The sequence below is a fragment of the Martes martes genome, assembly GCF_963455335.1.
Source record: "Martes martes genome assembly, chromosome: X".
NCBI lineage: Eukaryota > Metazoa > Chordata > Mammalia > Carnivora > Mustelidae > Martes > Martes martes.
Window position 1 is genome coordinate 10,498,982 of NC_137897.1, and position 20,500 is coordinate 10,519,481.

The window sequence follows — 20,500 nt, forward strand, 5'->3', positions numbered from 1 at the left end:
CATGGTGCCTTGTAGAGATCAAAAATATAGTCATGATACTGGTGAAATGCTGCTTTTAAGTTTTTAAGTCCAGTTAGTTAACAGTGTTGTATTAGTTTCGGGTGTACAAGATAGTGATTCTGCACTTCCATACATCACCTGGTGCTCATCACAACAAACACACTCCTTAAATCCCTTCTTGCAGGAGGGAGCAAGCAGGACAGTAGTGGGCGAGGGGCTGTGGCTGATGCGGAAGTTCTAGGGGGAGAGGTGCAGAAGGCTTGGAGACATCTGCACCAGGAGTGGTATAGGCCACTATAGGGTCTGGCCTCTAGGCAGAGACAGGGGCTCAGGGCCAGCACCATGGGCAGCACCAGCAACGTGGGCAGCCCCAGCCTGCCATGTTTTGTTTTTTGTAGGACTGTCATTGACTTTGATTAACCTCATAATTTGCATTCATGTCCTCTTCATTGCAGAAGTAATTTGGGGTATTTGTACTTTTATTTTGTCACTAATTTCTAATTTTATGGTGTGGGGATCAGAAAACACGGCCTGTGATTCCTGCTCTGGAGAATTTGTTGTCATTCATGTTTGGAAAGAATTTTATCGTCAGTCTGTTGGTTATGAAAATATATCAAGTTAAACTTCATAAATGTGCAATGAAAAGCTCTACATACCAATGCTTTTGAGTTGTGGATATTGGTTTCTGGGAAGTTGTGTTAAATTCTACCAATATATTTGACAAGTTGTCTATTCTTCTGTATTTCTATTTGTTTTCCTTTACCTATTTCAAAATTGTGCTGTTCAGAGCCATTATACTGTCTTCAAGACATGGATCTGTTGTCAGCATCATTTCTTTTTCTCTTACTACTTTTGACTTTCACTCTTATGAATATTAATATTTCTGCCCTTGTGGTTTTTTTCACTCTAGCATTTGATGATGTATCTTTTTTAACCTTTACTTTTTCGTTTTTTGATGTTATTTCACCTTAAGGCTGTTTCTTGTAAACAGCATATTGCTAGATTTTTTTAAATTGTTTGACCAATCTGTTTTCCTTTTTTTAAAAAAAGTATATTTAACCTATCTACATTTAATACAACTGTTACTATTCTTGGATTGATTCCTGCCATCTTATTTCATTTGTTCTCTTTACCATGACTTTGCCCTTATTTCTTCTTTTTACTTGTCTACTGTTGTACTGATACACTGTTTTTTGTTCCACTTAATTTTCTTCTAGCAATCTCGAAATGGTCATCATTTTTCTATTTTGATACTTGATACTTTTAGATTTTTAACAAAAGCATACTTAAAATTATAGTATTTGAGTTGCATTCAAAAGCAATCAGTAATGAGGAATTTGAGAGGCAGGGCAGGGGGTTGTGGGGGGTAGGGAGGGAAAAAATGAAACAAGATGGGCCTGGGGAGGGAGACAAACCATAAGAGACTCTTAATCTCAGGAAACAAACTGAGGGTTGCTGGGCGGGGAGGTAGGGGAGGGATAGGGTGGTTGGGTGATGGACACTGGAGAGGGTATGAGCTATGGTGAGTGCTGTGAATTGTGTAAGCCGGATGATTCACAGACCTGTACCCCGAAACAAGTAATACATTATATGTTAATAAAAATAAAAAATAAAAATAAAAAAACAAAGGTAATCAGTATCTAAATCCTTCTCCCGAACAAAATGGAAACCTCACTTCCCCTTCTCCCTTTCATTTCCCTTCTGATGGCAAGGATTTCAGATTCCTAGGTTGTATCATTAGTGTTATTATTACCATTTGACTTTTGCCTCTATAATCATGTACAATGATCAATAGCTTTTTCTCGTACTTTGCTGACCACTGTGATTCTGGTGCTACATCTCTCTTGTGGCTTCTATTTTCATTCTGGTGGTACTGTAAGTAATATCTTTTTTTTAAGCTTTATTTATTTGAGAGAACAAGAGGGAGGGAAAGAGAGAGAGAAAGAGAGAGCAGGAGGGCAGAAGGACAGAGGGAGAGGGAGAATCTCAAGCAGACTCCCCGCTGAGTGCAGAGCCCAACGTGGGGCTCGATCTCTCCACCCTGAGATCATGACCCTGAGATCACAGCCTGAGCCAAAACCAAAAGCTGGACACTTAAACAACTGCACTACCCAGGCATCTCTGTAAGCAACATCTTTAAGTAGCACTTTCAAAGTGCCTCCACGAGTCTCTGTATCTCTAAAAAGTCTTAATTTTTCTCGACATTTGAATGGTAGTTTGCTAGGTTATGGGATTCAAAAGCCAAAATCATTTCCCTCCAAGTTTTCAAAATATGTGGCAAGAGGGAAGGGAAGAGGAAAACTACTATCTGTCTAGAGTGGGCCACTCTGCCCACACTTTCAATATGTTTGGTACTTTGCCACCATAATAATCCAAAAGCAGAGGAAGTCATTTGCCCAACCAACGTTAAGTGGAAACTCGAGCTCTGAAGGGTGTTCTCCTGCCAGAGCTACACAGCAAATGAGCAGCAGGTATCATTTCAGTCCAGTGTTCTTGGACCTCACAGCCCTTCTCAGAGTCTAGACCGCTGCCTTCCCATGGAAATACGATGCAAGCCACATGTATTATTTCACATTTTCTTGTGGTTGCGTTTGAAAAAGTAAACAGGTGACATTCATCTTAACATTTTATTTAGTTCAATTATCCAAAACATGGTCTTCTTGGCATGTGATCAGTGTTGAAAAGTGGTTGAGGAGATACTTAACTTTCTTCCTACTAAGTCTTTGAAATCTGGTACATCTTTAACCCTTATGGCACAGCTCTATTTGAAACGGCCACCTTGGGGCACCTGGGTAGCTCAGTCAGTTAAGCATCTGCCTTCGGCTCGAGTTGTGATCCCAGGGTCCTGGGATCCCGAATCCCGCATCAGGCTCCCTGCACAGCGGGAAGCCTTCTTCTCCCTCTCCTCCCCACTTGTGCTCTCTCTATCTCTGTATTGCTCTCTCAAATAAATAAATAAAATCTTTAAAAATAATAATAATAATAATGCATAAATGGCCACTGTTCACAGGCTCCATGACCACATGGGGCTGAGTAGCTACTGTACTGGGTAGTCCAGCTCTATGCTGTGCTGCTTTGGAAAGCAAACCTGTTCCAACACTGTTCCAAAGCATCCTAGGTGCATGATTTTTTTTCTATCCCAGTTTGACATGAGGAAGTCTGACGTTCCCTGGAAATAATTTTATGGCTATTTTTTGCTGATCGCAGATACACAACAAGTTCGTCCTCAGTGCTCATCCTCATTATGCAGCATGGTCTCTCCTCCAGGTCTACGCTGCCAAAAGTCAGAGGCACCTTCTTAAAGCCAACCGTTAATCCATTCAAAAGGCAGATTAAACACATCTCCCCATTTGATGCTTACTGTGTGTATATTTCTATCCCTAACTTCCTTTTTCAGACAAATACCTGGCCCCAGCTCAGACAGGCTTTTCATCACTCCTGGGACAGCACTGGGTATGGGGAAAAGATCTGATAGCTTTCCTTTAGTCAGCCCCCAAGAGTGTTGGAAGGAAATCGCACATACACACAGCGATTTCTTTTAAGTCTCTGAAGCAGCCACCATTTCACATTCTCTTCTGTCAGAATTTTCACCAAAATTAGGGGGGGTGGAAGCAAGATGGCCAAGAAGTAGCAAACTGAAATATCATCAGGTCCCAGGAGTTCAGCTAGATACTTATCAAACCATTCCAAACACCTACAAACTCAACAGGAGATAGAAGAGAAGAAGAGCAGCAATTCTAGGAACAGAAAATCAACCACTTTCTGGAAGGTAGGACATGCGGAGAAGTGAATCCATAGCAACAGGAAGATAGACCCTGGGGGAGGGGCTGGCTCCCAGCAAGCAGTGAAGCAGCAGAGCACAAAGTCAGAACTTTTAGAAGGCTGCTCCACTGAGGGACGTTGCTCCAGAGCCAAAGTAGGGATGGGACCCTCATGGGGACAGTGTGGTCTGAGGACCCGTGGGGTCACAGAGAGACCGGGGGTCCCTGAGTGTGGCAAAGCTACCAGGTATCAGACCAGGGAGACGGCTACAGAGACAGAGCTGAGCAGTGAGCTCTCAGCTCAGGATTACCTTAAATCATGATCCAAGGTACAGTCTAGCCACTGCTATTTGAGCAGGGACCCCACAAGTGGCAGATATGGGGAGACTCACCTTCCTCCTCCAGGAGGAGCAGCGCGGCAAGAATCTGCTAGGCTTGGATACTCCAAGGAAGGCCATGTACCAGAGATAGAAACACTTGGTCTCAGGCCGGGTGAGCACGGAGCATGGCCGGAGACCAGGGAGACAGGAGAGATTGACTGCTTTTCTCTGATGGTGTACTGAGGAGTGGGGCCCCGAGCTCTCAACTCCTCCAGGCTGGAGATTGGGAGGCTGCCATTTTCAGTCCCGTCCTCCAAAGCTCTACGGAAAGCGTTCAGGGAACCAAATCTCTGAGTGCGAACCCGAGCAGGTTGTTTAGCCTGGCCCATGGCAAGGGCAGTGCAATTCCACCTCAGGCAAAGACATTTGAGAATCACTGCAAGAGGCCCCCCCGCCAGAAGATCAGCAAGAACATCCAGCCAAGGACAAGTTGACTGATCAACGAGAACTGCACAACTCCAGAGGTAGGGGTAAGCAACTCATAGAAGTCATGGCTTTTTCTCCATGATCCTTTAGTCTTGGAAAGTTAAATTTAAAAAAATTTTTTTCTTATACTATTTTTTAAACTTTTCCCTCTTTTAACATTTCAAACTATTTTATCTTAACAATATCTATATTAAAGTAATCTTATTAAAATTTCACTTTTATAGTCACGTTTTATCCCTTCGTTTTATTTAACCTTATTTTTTGTATACATACAGGTTTTTTTCTTTCTTTAAAATTTTGGGATACAATTTCTGCTAATAGATCAAAATATACCCTAAATCTAACATATGGTTTTGTTCTACTCTCCAGCCTGATCACATTCTCTCCTCTTTTTCTTTCTTTTTCTAATCAACTTATCTGATCAATTCCTTTTTTAGAATCTTTTTTAAAATTTTCATCTCTACAGTTATATTCCATCCCTTAATCATGTTACCCATATATATATTTTTTCATTCTTTAAAATTTTGATAGGCAGTTTCTTCTAAGAGACCAGAATACACCCAAAATCAGGTGGGTGGCTCTGTTCTATTCACCAGTCTAATATATGTATATATTTTATTTTTTATTTTTCTATTTTTATTGTTTCCCCCTTTCTTCTCCCCCCAGTTTCAGGTCTCTTCTGTTTGCTTGGCATATATTTTTCAGGGGTCTTTGCCACCTTTTTAGTATTTTATTCTCTTGTTCATATATTCTTATCTGGATAAAATGACAAGGCGGAAAAACTCACCACAAAAAAAAAAAAAAAGAACATAAGGCAGTACTGATGGCTAGGGACCTCATCAATATGGACGTTGGTAATATGTCAGAACTAGAGTTCAGAATGACGATTATCAAGGTGCTAGCTGGGCTCAAAAAAGGCATGGAGGATATCAGAGAATCCCTTTCTGGAGAAATAAAAATACCTTTCTGAAGAAATAAAAGAACTAAAATCTAACCAAGTTGAAATTTTAAAAAGCTATTAATGAGGTGCAATAAAAAATGAAAGATCTTACTGCTAGGATAAATGAGGCAGAAGAGAGAATTAGTGATATAGAAGAACAAATAATGGAGAATAAAGAAGCTGAGCAAAAGAGAGACAAACGGCTACTGGACCAGGAGGGGAGAATTAGAGATAAGTGATAAGACAAAACAATATTAGAATAATTGGGATCATAGAAGAAGAAGAAAGGGGGGGCAGAAGGTATATTGGAGCAAATAATAGTAGAGAATTTCCCTAATATGGCAAAAGGGACAAGCATCAAAATCAGGAGGCACAGAGAAGCACCTCCAAATCAATAAAATAGGTCCACACCCCATCATCTAATGTAAAACTTACAAGTTTTAGTGACAAAGAGAGAATCCTGAAAGCAGCTTGGGAAAAGAAGTCTGTAACATACAATGGTAGAAATATTAGATTGGCAGCACACTTATCCACAGAGACCTGGCAGGCCAGAAAGAGCTGGCATGATATATTCAGAGCACTAATCGAGAAAAAAATGCAGCCAAGAATACTATATCCAGCTAGGCTGTCATTGAAAATACAAGGAAAAATAAAAAGCTTCCAGAACAAACAAAAATTAAGAATTTGCAAACACCAAACCAGTCCTACAGGAAATATTGAAAGGGGTCCTCTAAGCAAAGAGAGAGCCTAAAAGTAATAGACCAGAAAGGAACAGAGACAATATACAGTAACAGTCACCTTATAGGCAATACAATGGCACTAAATTCATGTCTTTCAATAGTTACCCTAAATGTAAATGGGCTAAATGCCCCAATCAAAAGACACAGGGTATCAGAATGGATTAAAAAAAACAAAAACAACAAGACCCATCAATATGCTGTCTACAAGAAACTCATTTTAGACCCAAAGACACCTCCAGATTTAAAGTGAGGGGGTGGAAAACAACTTACCATGCTAATGGACATCAAAAGAAAGCTGGGGTGGCAATCCTTATATCAGATAAATTAGATTTTAAGCCAAAGACTATAATAAGAGATGTGGAAGGACACTATATCATTCTTAAAGGGTCTGTCCAACAAGAAGATCTAACATTTTAAATATCGATGCCCTTAACATGGGAGCAGCCAATTATACAAACCAATTAATAACAAAATCAAAGAAACACATCAATAATAATACAATAAAAGTGGGTCACTTTAACACCCCCCTCACTGAAATGGACAGATCATCTAAGCAAAAGATCAACAAGGAAATAAAGGCTTTAAATGACACACCAGACGGATGGACATCACAGATATATTCAGAACATTCCATCCCAAAGCAACAGAATACACATTCTTCTCTAGTGCACATGGAACATTCTCCAGAAGAGATCACATCCTGGGTCACAAATCAGGTCTCAGCCAGTATCAAAAGATTGGGATCATTCCGCGCATATTTTCAGACCGCAGTGCTCTGAAGCTAGAACTCAATCAGAAGAGGAAAGTTGGAAAGAACTCAAATACATGGAGGCTAAAGAACATCCTACTAAAGAATTAATGGGTCAACCAGGAAATTAAAGAATTGAAAAAACTTCATGGAAACAAATGAAAATGAAAACACAACTGTTCAAAATCTGTGGGACACAGCAAAGGTGGTTCTGAGAGGAAAATATATAGTGATACAAGCCTTTCTCAAGAAACAAGAAAAATCTCAAGTACACAACCTAACCCTACACCTAAAGGAGTTGGAGAAAGAACAGAGCAAAGAAAGCCTAAACCCAGAAGGAGAAGAGAAATAATCAAGATCAGAGCAGAAATCAATGAAATAGAAACCAAAAGAACAGTAGAAGAAATCAACAAAACTAGGAGCTGGTTTTTTGAAAGAATTAATAAGACTGATAAACCCCTGGCCAGACTTATGAAAAAGAAAAGAAAGAAAAAGAAAGAAAAGAAAATCAAGAATGAAAGAGGATAGATCTCACCCAAAGAAATACCATTAGAAGAACATACTATGAGCAACTATACACCAGCAAATTTAACAATCTGGAACAAATGGATGCATTCCTAGAGATATATAAGCTACCAAAACTGAACCTGGAAGAAATAGAAAACCTGAACACATCCATAACCAGTAAGGAGATTGAAGCAGTCATCAAAAATCTCCCAACAAACAAGAGCCCAGGGCCAGATGGCTTCCCAGGGGAATTCTACCAAACATTTGAAGAAGAATCAATACCTATTCTCCTGAAAGTGTTCCAAAAAATAGAAATGGAAGGAAAACTTCCAAACCCATTTTATGAAGCCAGCATTACCTTGATCCCAAAACCAAAAACCCCATCAAAAAGGAGAATTACAGACCAATATCCTTGATGAACACAGATGCAGAAATTCTCACCAAAATACTAGCCAATAAGATCCAACAGAACATTAAAAGGATTATTCATCACGACCAAGTGGGATTTATTCCTGGGCTGCAAGGTTGGTTCAACATCTGCAAATCAATCAATGTGATACAATACATTAATAAAAGAAAGAACAAGAACCATATGATACTCTCAATAGATGCTGAAAAAGCTTTTGACAAAGTACAGCATCTTTTCTTGATCAAAACTCTTCAGGGATGCCTGGGTGGCTCAGTCAGTTGAGCTGCTGCCTTCGGCTTAGGTCATGATCCCAGGGTCCTGGGATCGAGCTCCACATTGTGCTCCTTGCACTGTGGGGAGTCTGCTTCTCTCTCCACCTCTGCCTGCCACTCTGTCTGCTTGTGCACTCACTCTCTCTCTCTCTCTCTGACAAATAAATAAATAAAATCTTTAGACAAAACTCTTCAAAGTGTAGGGATGGGGGTACGTACATACCTCAATATCATCAAAACCATCTATGAAAAACCCACAGCAAATATCATTCCCAATGGGGAAAAAATGAGAGTTTTTCCCCTAAGGTCATGTCCACTATCACCACTGCTATTCAACATAGTGCTCTCAGTCCTAGCCTTGGGAGTCAGACTACAAAAAAAGAAATAAAAAGCATCTGAATCAGCAAAGAAGAAGTCAAACTCTCACTCTGCAGATGACATGATATTTTATGTGAAAAACCCAAAAGAGTCCACTCCAAAACTGCTAGAAGTCATACAGGAATTCAGTAAAGTGTCAGGATATAAAACCAATGCACAGAAATCACTTGCATTCCTATACACCAACAAGAAGACAGAAGAAAGAGAAATTAAAGAGTTGATCCCATTTACAATTGCACCCAAAACCATAAGACACCTAGGAGTAAACCTAACCAAAGAGGCAAAGAATCTGTACTCAGAAAACTATAAAGTATTCATGAAAGAAGACATGAGGAAGACACAAAGAAATGGAAAAACTTTCCATGCTCATGTATTGGAAGAATTAATACTGTGAAAATGTCTATGCTACTTAAGCAATCTACACATTTAATGCAATCCCTATTGAAATACCATCAATTTTTTTCAAAGAAATGGAACAAATAATCCTAAAATTTATATGGAACCAGAAAAGACCCCAAATAGCCAGAGGAATGTTCATAAAGAAAGCCAAAGTTGGTGGCTACACAATTCCAGACTTCAAGCTCTATTACAAAGCTGTCATCATCAAGACAGTATGAGACTGGTAGAAAAACAGATACATAGATCCATGGAACAGAATAGAGAGCCCAGAAATGGACCCTCAACTCCATGGTCAACTAATCTTCAACAAAGCAAGAAAGAATGTCCAATGGAAAAAAGACAGTCTCTTCAACAAATGGTGTTGGGTAAATTGGACAGCCACGTGTAGAAGAATGAAACTAGACCATTTCCTTACACCACACACGAAAATAGACGCAAAATGGATGAAAGACCTCAATGTGAGACAGGAATCCATGCAAATTCTTGAGGAGAACACAGGCAGCTATATTTTTTACCTCAGCCACAGCAACTTCTTCCTAGAAACATCGTCAAAGGCAAGTGAAGCAAGGGCAAAAATGAACTACTGGGGGGGCACCTGGGTGGCTCAGTGGGTTAAAGCCTCTGCCTTCGGCTCAGGTCATGATCCCAGGACTCTGGGATCGAGCCCCGCATCAGGCTCTCTGCTCAGCAGGGAGCCTGCTTCCCTTCCTCTCTCTCTGGCTGCCTCTGCCTATCTGTGATCTCTGTCTGTCAAATAAATAAATAAAATCTTTAAAAAAAAAATGAACTACTGGGACTTCATCAAGATCAAAAGATTTTGCACAGCAAAGGAAACAGTCAACAAAACCAAAAGACAACTGACAGACTGGGAGAAGATATTCGCAAATGACATATCAGATAAAGGGCAAGTATCCAAAATCTATAAAGAACTTATCAAACTTAACACCCAAAGAACAAATAATCCAGTCAAGAAATGGGCAGAAGATATGAGCAGATATTTCTGCAAAGAAGACATCCAGATGGCCAACAGACACACAAAAAAGTGCTCAACATCACTTGGCATCAAGGAAACGCAAATCAAAACTACAGTGAGATACCACCTCACACCAGTCAGAATGGCTAAAATTAACAAGTCAGGAAATGACAGATGTTGACAAGAATCAGAGAAAGGGGAACCCTGCTACACTGTTGGTGGAAATGCAAGCTGGTGCAGCCACTTTGGAAAACAGCATGGAGGTTCCTCAAGAAGTTGAAAATAGAGCTACCCTATGACCCAGCAATCACACTACTGGGTATTTACCCTGAAGATACAAATGTAGGGATCCAAAGGGGCACATGCACCCGAATGTTTATAGCAGCAATGTCCCCAGTACCCAAACTATGGAAAGAACCTAGATGTCCATCAGCAGATGAATGGATAAAGATGTGGTATATATATACAATGGAACTAGAGGTTATTATGCCGAGCGAAATAAGTCAATCAGAGAAAAGACAATTATATATGAACTCCCTGATATGAGGAATTTGAGAGGCAGGGCAGGGGGGTTTGTGGGGTCAGGAAGGAAAAAATGAAACAAGATGGGATTGGGAGGGAGACAAACCATAAGAGACTCTTAAACTCACAACACAAACTGAGGGTTCCTGGGGGGTGTGGGGGGTAGGGATAGGGTGGCTGGGCGATGGACACTGGCGGGGGGTATGTGCTATGGTGAATGCTGTGAAATGTGTAAGCCTGATGATTCACAGACCTGTACCCCTGAAGCAAATAATACATTATATGTTAATAAAAATAATAAAGTAAAAGAAATAATCTCCCAGGCCCCTCACACTGTCTCCCCAGAACCTCCTAACTCCTGCAGTATCAACAGCTTAGAAACTGGCATGTTAAATAATAAAGGATACCCTCCCTTGGCGATGCCTAGAACCAGCTGACAGGTTGGGACATTAGAGACTGGATATCAGCATTTGGGGCTCCCAACGGCAGCCTGACTCACAGGACAGTCCACAGAGAAGAGCTGTTAAACGCCCAGCCGGAGATCCTTGGGATCAACGTATCGCAGCTCTGTCTTACTTAAGACTTATCTGATCTTGGGCAAGTCACCTGATCTGTCTACCCCTTCTTTCCTTCATCTCCGTGTGATGACCGCGATGCCTATTCCATGGGGCTTTTGGTAAGATTGATGGATATGCTGTGTCTAAAGGTTCATTATATCTCCCCCAATAAAAGTTGGCTGAAAAGATGTTTTTAAGAGTTTACATTTAATTTTTTCAGCTTTACCGACGTATAACTAACAAAAGAAATCGGATATATTTAAAGGGCAAAATATGATGATTTTTTTCCTTTTGGCAAGATTAATGGATATGATGTGTCTAAAGGTTCATTATATCTCCCCCAATCAAGTTAGTTAATGCACTCATCACCTCGCATAGTTACCATTTGTGTGTGTGTGTGTGTGCGCGTGTGCATGCATGTGTGTGTGTGTGTGTGTGTGTGTGCTGAGCATACCTGCACAAAGTCTTAGCAACTTTCAAATACGCAACATCGTATTATTAACTAGAGTCACTGCGGTGTATATTAGATCTCCAGACTCCCATCTTACAACTGTGGGCTTACAAGCCTCTGGCCAGCATCTCCCCATCTCCCCCACCCCCAGGCCCTTGCCACCATACTACTCTCTGTTTCTATGAATTTGGCTTTTTTTGGTAGATTCAACATATAAAAAATTACACAGTATTTGTCTTTCTCTGTCTGGCTAATTTCACTTAGCATTATGTAATTTTTCTAATATGTTGATACTAAAACAATTATTTTCGTGCTTAGGTTCGAATGTTGGCTTTGCTGCTTTGAGAACATGGACCTATTTCTTCCTTTTCTAAGACTCAGTTGCCTTGACTTGAGGCTCATAGAGTCAAGACATTGGTCTCGAGAGGTCACCGTTAGAACCGGTTCTCTGCACAATGTGAGCCACACATTAAGTTCTTCATACACAAGAGCTCTTTTTATAATGGACTCATGTGACATTCGAGTGACAATATTTCTACCCTGATGTTTTAAGGAATGGAGATTAATTCTAAATGACATTCCTGGAGGACTGTTCAACCAGGCACAGCATACCTCAAACTCTTGAAGATACAGTAGGAATGACCAACCGGTGACCTTCAGACACAAGGCACTTCACTGATTTTGAAAGGAGCTGATGAGGACAGCGGCAGAGGACGTGGAATCTTCAGACAGTCCGATCGGAAATGTGTGTGTGGTCCAGCCCTCGCCTATGGTCCAGCAGCCTCCTGGGGTGGACGCTCCCCCCAGCACGCCCTGTCCATGGTCTGCAGCCTCACATTCTGTCCTTTGTCCCTGCCATTTCCGGTCTCAGAGGGGCATCTGCTCACACCACTCGAGCTGCATTCCATCCTGACCCCTTTGCCCCCTTGCCAGCTTAACCCCTTTGCTCTCTGGGTGACCCTGCTTGGCCATGAGCACTGTATGAGCCCCGGGTGGGTTTTCTTCCAGCCCCCTTAGGGACAGAGTGGTATTTATTTCCGCAAATCGAATTTATTACCTGGGTGTCAGGAAAGCAAGGAGAAGGCTGCAGGACAAGAGAGATCTTATCTCTTTGGCTTAAATTAAATTTGTGCCGCAAATGAGCAAAGGCTGGCATGTGGTGACTGATTTCAATCTATCCACAGTGTTCCCTGTGTTCTGTTGCCCCCAGAATCTCCAAAAACGTCAGTGCCATTAGCCATGAAAATGCGTCTAGCAGAAGAGCAGCTTGTCAGAGGACAGCGACAGCAGGAGGTACATAAAATGCCTGATAAAAAGCAGGCTCCTCAAAACAGAGGGCTTCCCCTGGGGAAACGAGGGCTGGCAAACTCAGGAGCACACTCCATATGCCTTGTCTGCCATCATCAGCCCTGGCCACCTGTGACAAAACGTCCCCACCTTCTCGTGCGCCTCAGGGCTAGGTTCTCCCCAGCTGTTTCCTTCTTCTTTCACGTCTCCCCACTTGCAATCTCATTTTCGCTCTCCCTTCTCCTGCTCTCTGTTCATTTAATTATTCATTTGACAAACATCCCCTTCGCACTGTGAGAGACCGTGTTCTCCCCATTTCTCAAAATAGTCTTCCTGGTCTACCTGCATCCAAATCCGGTAGGCTGCCGATTAAAATGCATATTCCTGGGCCTCTGCCCAGCTCCACCGAACGAAACGCTCTTGTGTGCAAGGCTCAGAGACTTGAATCTGTGGCACAGCCTCCAGGTCGCAATGGGACACATGGGTGAGGGAGTAAAACAGTCACATGGAATTCCCTTCTGTTCTTTCTCGCATAGCAGAATCCCTCCAGCATCAGTCAAGTCTGCGCAATGCCTAGTTCTGCATTCCATCGACTAGACGCACAATCTTCAAGGTGTCCCTCCCAAAATGCCCTCCACAGGGTGCCCTCCATTCCAGCCTACCAGAAGAGGAGTACGGAGGACCACAATGGAGGTTTTTATGAGTTGGGGCTGGAGGTGGCATTTTCCACCTCTGTCTACATTCCGCCGGTCACGCTCGGTCACATAGCCACAACTAACCTCAGGGAGTGGGGACAAGTGGTCTAACATGTGCGCAGAGAGCAGAAGATTTTGAAGAAAATGTAATCAGTCTCTACTTCATGCAGCTCATGAAAACAAATGTTTTTCAGTATGGAGTTTCCTCAAAACATTAAAAATAGAAATACCATATGACCCAATAATTCCACTACGGGGTATCTACCCAATGAAAACAAAAACACTAATTTGAAAAGATGTGTGCACCTCTATGTTTATTGCAGCATTATTTATGATAGCCAAAATATGGAAGACACCTATTGTCCATTGATAGACAAATGGGTAAGGAAGATATGGTACACACACACACACACACACACACACACACGTATATATATGGTATGTATATGACATGGCGTGTGTGTATATATATTCACATATATATAAACATATAAATATATACACTGTAATATTATGTACCTATAAAAAAGGATAGACCTTGCCATTCGCAACAACATGGATGGACCCAGAAGGTATTATGCTAAGTGAAGTAAGTCAGACTGAGAAAGACAAGTACCACATACTTTCACTCATAGATGGATTAAAAAAAAAATGAATAAACAAACCAAAAGCAGAATCGGACCTATAAATCCAGAGAACAAGCTGATGGTTGCCAGAGGGGAAGAGGGAGGATAGTGAGCGAAATGAGTGAAGGGCAGTGGAAGGTACAGTTTCTAGTTATGGAATGAATAAGTCTCGGGGATGAAAGTTACCAGCGTAGGGAATGTAGTCAGTGGTGTTGTAATAGCAATACATGGTGACAGATGGGAGCTACACCTGGGGTGAACACAGCGTAATGTGTAGAGAAGTTGAATCACTACATCGTATGCCTGAAACTAATGTAACATTGCGTGTCAGCTATGCTCAAAGAGAAGAATTTGTTTAATGTTTTTTTAACACCCATTGAGAGTGGCCTTAAACCTACAAACCACAGCAACTTCTTTCAAGATATGTCTCCAAAGGCAAAGGAAACATAAGCGAAAATGAACTTTCGGGACTTCATCAAGATCAAAAGCTTCTGCACAGCAAAGGAAACAGTCAACAAAACAAAGAGGCAACCCACGGAATGGGAGAAGATATTTGCAAATGACAGTACAGACAAAAGGCTGATATCCAGGATCTATAAAGAACTTCTCAAACTCAACACACACAAAACAGATAATCATGTCAAAAAGTGGGCAGAAGACATGAACAGACACCTCTCCAATGAAGACATACAGATGGCTATCAGACACATGAAAAAATGCTCATCATCACTAGCCATCAAGGAGATTCAAATTAAAACCACATTGAGATACCACCTTACACCAGTTAGAATGGCCAAAATTAGCAAGACAGGAAACAACGTGTGTTGGAGAGGATGTGGAGAAAGGGGAACCCTCTTACACTGTTGGTGGGAATGCAAGCTGGTGCAGCCACTTTGGAGAACAGTGTGGAGATTCCTCAAGAAATTAAAAATAGAGCTTCCCTGTGACCCTGCAATTGCACTACTGGGTATTTGCCCCAAAGATACAGAGGTAGTGAAAAGAAGGGCCATCTGTACCCCAATGTTCATAGCAGCAATAGCCACGGTCACCAAACTGTGGAAAGAACCAAGATGCCCTTCAACAGACGAATGGATAAGGAAGATGTGGTCCATATACACTAAGGAGTATTATGCCTCCATCAGAAAGGACGAATACCCAACTTTTGTATCAACATGGATGGGACTGGAGGAGATTATGCTAAGTGAAATAAGTCAAGCAGAGAGAGTCAAGTATCATATGGTTTCACTTATTTGTGGAGCATAACAAATAACATGGAGGACATGGGGAGATGGAGAGGAGAAGGGAGTTGAAGGAAATTGGAGGGGGAGATGAACCATGAGGGACCATGGACTCTGAAAAACAATCTGAGGGTTTTGGAAGGGCAGGGGGTGGGAGGCTGGGTGAGCCTGGTGGTGGGTATTAAGGAGGGCACGTATTACATGGAGTACTGGGTGTGGTGCATAAACAATGAACTCTGTTACACTGAAAAGAAATTAAAAAAAAAAAAACTAAAAAAAAAAACCAACCCTAGAAACCGGAAGGAGCTATCCAAAGACATGAGAACTTCAGGAAGATGGGCTGCACCTGCTGAAACGAATCATCTAGTCCATCCATTCTCTGTCTACTCCAGCCCTCTGCAGCCTTCTTGGGAAGCTCAGGACCAGAGATCTCAGGTGTCCTCCAGCTGCCTTGAAAGTGTTACCAGTGGGAAATCGGACCAGAGTTGATCCATACACTAAGAATATTCTTGTCAGACAGGGCTATTCCAGGGAGTCCTGGTCACCAAAAATATACGATCAAAAGTCTGTTACACTGATAGAGATCCCGAAGCAAATCCAAAGCCCAGACCCCTGGAGAGCAATGATAAAATGAGCAGACATAGTGACACAGAAAAGTCAGAACTCGTTATCTGAGCCCCTTCACTCTGAGGAGCATGAGAGAAGTGAAATCTCGGGACTTAGTGACTTAAAACAAAAGAGAGAGACCTACTCCGGGTGACTCTTCCCCATGAGATGGACAGTCAGTAACAGTGAGAAAGGCACCAGGGAGCTGCTGTTTCATGACACTGTAAACTGGAATGTTCTGGAAGGAATCTGTTGATAGGATCACTGGGCTCGAAAAGATGCTACAGCTCCATTTGGGTGGGACACTGAGGGAAATGGTCTTTATTTAAACCCCAGCAGAGCCAAGAGTTCGCTCAGTGCTGGTGATGACAAGCTCTGAGCAAGAACATCAGGCAATAATAATTGGGAATGAGGGGCGCCTGGGTGGCTCAGTGGGTTGGGGCCTCTGCCTTCAGCTCAGGTCATGGTCCCGGGGTCCTGGGATCAAGCCCCGCATCAGGCTCTCTGCTCAGCAGGGAGCCTGCTTCCTCCTCTCTCTCTGCCTGCCTCTCTGCCTACTTGTGATCTCTCTCTCTGTCAAATAAATAAATAAAATCTTTAAAAAAAAATAATCGGGAATGAATGAGTGAGTGAGAAGAGTGGGACGGGGAAGGAGGCAAAGCCAACATCAGGGCGCCTTACTGAAGTCTCCGCTGTGTGAAATGGGGGCTCCATCCTGCAAGAGAAGCTGGAAAAAATGACCTCTCTACAGGTGGGATATTGGCGCACTTACGCGGTAGCTTCCTTTCCTTGTGGTGAGGGTACTTGCCTCCTATTTCTGGGCTGTGCTTGTACAAAGGCCTACTCAGCTTCCTGCAAATCTAGACTGTCCATCTGGGCGCCATCTTCCTAAAGAGACTGGTCACAACCTTCCCTTGCCCTGAACTTCATTGCTGGTTTCTTCTTGAAAGAGTGGCCGTCTCTATCGACTTCCTCACCTACCATTTTCTTCCAGCCACCACGGTCAAATTTCAAACTCAAAGCCGAGCTACTGCTTGGTTATGAATCAGTGATGGCCCAATCAGAGAGTCACTTCCTAGTACTTGTTCGGGGCTGTTGGTATAAAGGCGGCATTGACAGCTATGGGACTGGATAAGGGCACCTGGGACTTCCCACATCAAAGGGAGTGGGAGTGCGGGCCAAGAGAAAGTGTGTGGCTCCGGAGAACAGAGACGGCGATGCCCTACGTGGTGATTGAAGGGGTTCTCTGAACGCCCCTCTGAGCTCCAAAAGCGATTTCTTGGCGCCTTGAGGACTTTTCTGTTTCCCAGAATCTCTAAATACATTGTTAGGAAACATTTGGGGCTTTCGCCAGCAAGTATCAGAGCAGGAAGAGTGAGCAGCCAGCAGACCCCAAGATGGTCGAAGAGGTGGGTGACAGATTCTGTGGCGGGAAAGGGATCACAGGAGGGATCCCTCAGGATAGTCCTTGCCGGAGGGTCGTCCTTACCGACCAAGGACGGCGCTCATTACCAGTTTGCCCTGCTTCTCAGTCAGCCTGGCCTGAGTCCCATCCCCACGACCCACAGCCGAGGGAAAACGTGCTTCCTTACTTCTCTGCCACCATTTCCAGGGTCCCACCATGGCCCTTCTTCTCCGTGGGGTTGGACAGAGCATCTCTGAGCCCCCGTTGGGGCAGGGTTGGAACAGTGCTTGAAAACCCATTTGTCACCATATGAGGTACGACTGCACTCAAGTTCTTTCTTTGGGCAGGAGCTAAAAATAATATTCATTCGGAGAAGGATGACATATCTCACTATGCATGATATATTATGATTGATACAGGATAGACCGATATTCATTGATACCGTATTGCTGTTTCAGTATGAGTCACTGAACAAGGGAGACCCCAGGGCGGAGGCTTTTCTGGGGGGTTGCCAGGGGTTTGCCGGAGCATTGCCGGAGCCCTCCCTGGTCTGGGCTGCCTCGTTTTGTCCACAGGAAACACGAAAGCAGGACAGAAATGAGTGATTTCTGTGCCACAATCGGAAGTCCAGAACAGAGCTGTTTTTGGAAAACGTGTCCCGGCAGACGACATGGTGCACTTTCTCTTGTCTCCTCTCCGTGGCCACTCTGCTCCTGTGTCAAGCCCGTGCCATCCGTCAGCCTAACTCTCCCAGGCAGCTGTGCCCCCCATCCCCGACACCAGGGTTTCGCACCCTTGCTGCCGCTCACATTCTGGACCAGGGTTCTTTGTTGGAGGGCGGGGAGCACAGAGCAACAACCCTGGCTTCTACCCAGTAGATGCCAGCAGTGTCCGGTTCTGACAACCAAAGAGATTTCCATACCTGGTCAAATGTCCCTGGGGAAGGGGCTAAATCCCCCCTCGCTCCCGTGTCAAGGAGCCCCCCTACCCTGGATTCCAGAAGATTCCATAGCACAGTGCTAGGTGGAGAAGGGGCCGCTGGGGGAAATGGGGGACATCAGACGTGCTGCAAGCCCGGACCCACAACCGAAACAGAACCGAGGGGCAAGACGGAGCAGACCTTTTGTTCTTTATTGAAATGGAGCCCTGGGCCAAAAGCATCTCTGGCTTGCCAAGCCTTGTCAATGAATTTCCGGTTACCTGGGAGGGAAGAAGCAGGAGAGGTGCCGGCCCCCCGCTGTGTTCACACACCTCCCCGAGCTTTCATTCCGCCCTCAGCCATAATGAGCCGAGGCCAGGCCATCCGTGACCTGCTAATGGGGTGCATTTTCGGATTTATCTGCTCGCACGTTGTCTGGGGCCTCTTTGGGAACGCTCCCTGATTGCTCTCCAATCATTTCCCACCCCTTTCGAGAACATTAGGTATTAATTCAAGCTTGTCAAATCTTATATGATATATTCCATTCAGGAGCTAATACCTCATCAACCCTACCTGGCACTGGAAAATTCAATTTCTCAAGATACCAGCTGTTATTCCGGAGACCCTGCATATCTATTTGGAACAGCTAATAGGAAATGTTCTTGCTGAGGTTTTTTTTTTTTGCAGCTGGTAAAGTTCTGTGAATTGGATATGAAGTGTACCTCCATGAATCTAAAACAAATAAGCAAAATGAATACATTTATGGCCTGGTGACTCGAGTGCTTTTTTGTTATCCCCCTAAATTAACAACAAATAAAATAACAATACATATATGCAAGTTACAGAAGTCTCCAAAAGATATTTTTGGGCAAAGGTGGTTGTTGCTTTGCTCCAAAAAACAATAACAAAAAACTGTGGACTGTGGGGTGGTGTTTGGGAAGAGGGGAGGCATGTCCTGTTTAATATCCAATCAATATCATTTTTTTTTGTTTTAACAGTCACTAGTATTGAAAAGCCAATCCACAGAGTTACACTCTTGTGAACAAAATTAAACTTCCATAGCTCATTTTCCAGGGGGAAGATAATCTCTCAAAGACATCAGAATTCTCTAGAGTTTTTTAATAGGAATTCTAAGCTGCCATTATTATTATAATTATAATAATAATCATTATTATTATTTATTTGCTTTTGTGGTGATGCTATTGGGGTCTTTCCTTGAAGTATAATTGCCATATAATGTTATATTAATTTCAGGTGAACATAATGATTCAATATTCGGATATATTGCAAAATAATCACCACAATAAGTCTAGCTATCATCCTCACTGTGCATAGCTTTGATTTTTCTTTCTTATGATGAGTACTTTTAAGATTTACTTTCCTTTCACAAAGGTCGGGGGGAGGGTGCCTGGGTGGCTCATTCAGTTAGGCAGCTGACTCTTGATTTCAGCTCAGGTCATGATCTTGGGGTCAGTCATAGGACCAAACCCTGGGCCATGCTCTACACTAAGCACAGAGTCTGCTTGTCCCTCTCCCTCCCCCTGCTTGCACCCTATCTCTCTCTAAAATAAATAAATAAATAAATAAGTAAATAAAATCTTTAAAACCTAGGGAGATTTACTTTCTTAGGGGGATCCTGTGTGGCTCAGTCAGTTAAATGTCTTGATTTTGGCTCAGGTCACTATCTCAGGGTCATGGGATTGAGCCCAGCACTGGGCTCCCCATGCAGCAGGGAGTCTGCTTAAGATTCTCTCCCTCTCCTTCTGCCCCTTTACACCCTACCCGCCCCCCAACTCTCTCTCTCAAATAAATAAATAAATCTTGAAAAAAGAAAGATTTACTCTCTCAGCAACTTTCCAACCCATTCTCTTAGAATGTTCTGAGTATAACTCCACTTGTGTAAATATTCACTTCACCATTCGATCTGGAGACAGGAAGATCATGGTCATGTGTAATCTAGCAGCAGGTTAATAACTACAGCAATTTCAAAGATGTGAGGAGCATAGAAGATATTTCAGCATATTTGCTACAACTATAATGGGATATAAAAATATCTGTGACATCCATGTAGAGCCGAGTTAACAGGTACTGTTAATACTACTTTGGTTGCCTGAATTCCTAATTAAAAGAAATGTTCCATTTCCATTTCATGGTATAAAATACGGATTTAAAAAAAAAATTAAAGATACCAGCCTCTTGAATTCTAGCCATTGACTCTCACATTAAGAATTCCTGTTCTAATGGACTGACAGACTCCGTGG